A 2,478-nucleotide genomic window follows, 5' to 3' on the forward strand; every position below is an offset into this window, starting at 1 on the left:
TGTTTAATGTGTGTGTGTTTAATGTGTGTGTTTCCGTGAGCATGTCAGGCTGAGTATTGATGTGTCACGGTTGACTGTACAAACACAAACTACAAATCACAGAAGAAGAAAACATGTATTGATGAGCGCTAATCGATGGCCCCACCTCTAAACTTTCTGTTGCCGTAGCAACAGCCTGTCAGTTAGAATTCAAGCTTTTGAGTGACATGAACACATAATCATAGAAGAGCGAATTATTTCAACTTTTAAAAAAGGAACCACAAAAGCTTCTGAGGTGGATTCAGCAAACAGGTTGATGAGCAGTGCCTGATAGTGATCAATGCAGCTGTGAGGAAACTCAAGGGGTGGTGTGTGTGTGTGTGTGTGTGTGTGTGAGGGGGGGGGGTAGAGGCGCACGACCCACATCATGCTGCACAAAAATGAAATGAGCCGTCACAAGCTCTGCCGGCACGAATGACTGTGGGAACGGTGGTGGACCGGAGTCGGAGTGACTGCATATTTGGACAGAAAGCAGCACACATGAGGAAAAGGGGGCAGAACCTGCCTGAAGACCAACATGGCAGGGGAAGGGTTAGGGTCCTCCTTAGAATAGGGTTAGGGCTGGTGGTAGGGTTGGGTTAGAATACACTCTGAGCATCACCCAGGCAAATGATCCACACAGTTTTCATCCAAGAGAACAGCGCCCAATGCTGCCTTGAGCGGCCAGAACATCCACAACTGCCAGCTGTGGAAAGGTAAAGAAAGTGACCACAGAAGACCAAAGTAGGGGGGTCATGGCTGGTTGGGACTGCCTCCACTAAATAGCACAGAGCTTCCTTGTTGTGCCAGAGGAGGAAGGAGGACCTGACTTGTTGAATTTGGAGAGCAGAGGAGCTGCTTTCAGGCTCCAGTTTTGACACTGTTGTGTGGCCCCCGGATCTGGTCTGGAGACCTGTGGCTTGAGCTGTCTGAAGAGGTGGACTGGGTTTGGCAGTCTATATTCCTAATGGAGCTAAGTAGATTTAAGATGGACAACTTCCCAAGATTTTATCAGAGACTTTCAATGGTAGGCAACTGGTAGGTGACTGCGATCTCTCCCAGTTGTCGTGGAGACCAGGTCTCTGCGGACAGTGGCGGAGGTGGACTTGGCGGTGGAGAGGTTATTGGGTAAGTCTCTGTAAAATTGGCAACCCGGATGAACGGTGCGGTGCTCCTGTTCTGGAGAAGGTGGAGCCATTGAACTGGGTGGTGGGAACAGGGATGACCGTCAGCAGAATGTGCTGCTGAGTGGCAGAGCTGTGGACATGGACCCAGGACAGAGACCCAGGATAGAGGTAGGTGTTGTTGGTGTTGGGCAGGTAGGTGTTGTTGGTGTGGGCAGGTAGGTGTTGTTGGTGTTGGGCAGTAGGTGTTGTGTGGTGTTGGGCAGGTAGGTGTTGTTGGTGTTGGGCAGGTAGGTGATGTTGGTGTTGGGCGGTAGGTGTTGTTGGTGTTGGGCAGGTAGGTGATGTTGGTGTTGGACAGGTAGGTGATGTTGGTGTTGGGCAGGTAGGTGATGTTGGTGTCGGCAGGTAGGTGATGTTGGTGTTGGGCAGGTAGGTGATGTTGGTGTTTGACAGGTAGGTGATGTTGGTGTCGGGCAGGTAGGTGATGTTGGTGTCGGGCAGGTAGGTGATGTTGGTGTTGGGCAGGTAGGTGATGTTGGTGTTTGACAGGTAGGTGATGTTGGTGTCGGGCAGGTAGGTGATGTTGGTGTCGGGCAGGTAGGTGATGTTGGTGTCGGGCAGGTAGGTGATGTTGGTGTCGGGCAGGTAGGTGATGTTGGTGTCGGGCAGGTAGGTGATGTTGGTGTTTGACAGGTAGGTGATGTTGGTGTTGGGCAGGTAGGTGATGTTGGTGTTTGACAGGTAGGTGATGTTGGTGTTGGGCAGGTAGGTGATGTTGGTGTTTGACAGGTAGGTGATGTTGGTGTTGGGCAGGTAGGTGATGTTGGTGTTGGGCAGGTAGGTGATGTTGGTGTCGGGCAGGTAGGTGATGTTGGTGTCGGGCAGGTAGGTGATGTTGGTGTCGGGCAGGTAGGTGATGTTGGTGTCGGGCAGGTAGGTGATGTTGGTGTCGGGCAGGTAGGTTGTTGTTTTGGGCAGGTGGTGATGTTGGTGGTCGGGCAGGTAGTGATGTTGGTGTCGGGCAGGTAGGTGATGTTGGTGTCGGGCAGGTAGGTGATGTTGGTGTCCGGCAGGTAGGTGATGTTGGTGTCGGCAGGTAGGTGGTGATGTTGTGTTTGATCGGGCAGGTAGGTGATGTTGGTGGTTATGTTGGGGTGGGGGCAGGTAGGTGATGTTGGTGTCGGGCAGGTAGGTGATGTTGGTGTGTCGGGCAGGTAGGTGATGTTGGTGTTGGACAGGTAGATGATGTTGGTGTTTGACAGGAATGGAGGTGTGTGGTGTGTGTTGGGCAGGTAGGTGATGTTGGTGTTGGGCAGGTAGGTGATGTTGGTGT

Source organism: Takifugu flavidus, chromosome 1 (assembly GCF_003711565.1).
Source record: "Takifugu flavidus isolate HTHZ2018 chromosome 1, ASM371156v2, whole genome shotgun sequence".
NCBI classification, from domain to species: Eukaryota; Metazoa; Chordata; class Actinopteri; order Tetraodontiformes; family Tetraodontidae; genus Takifugu; species Takifugu flavidus.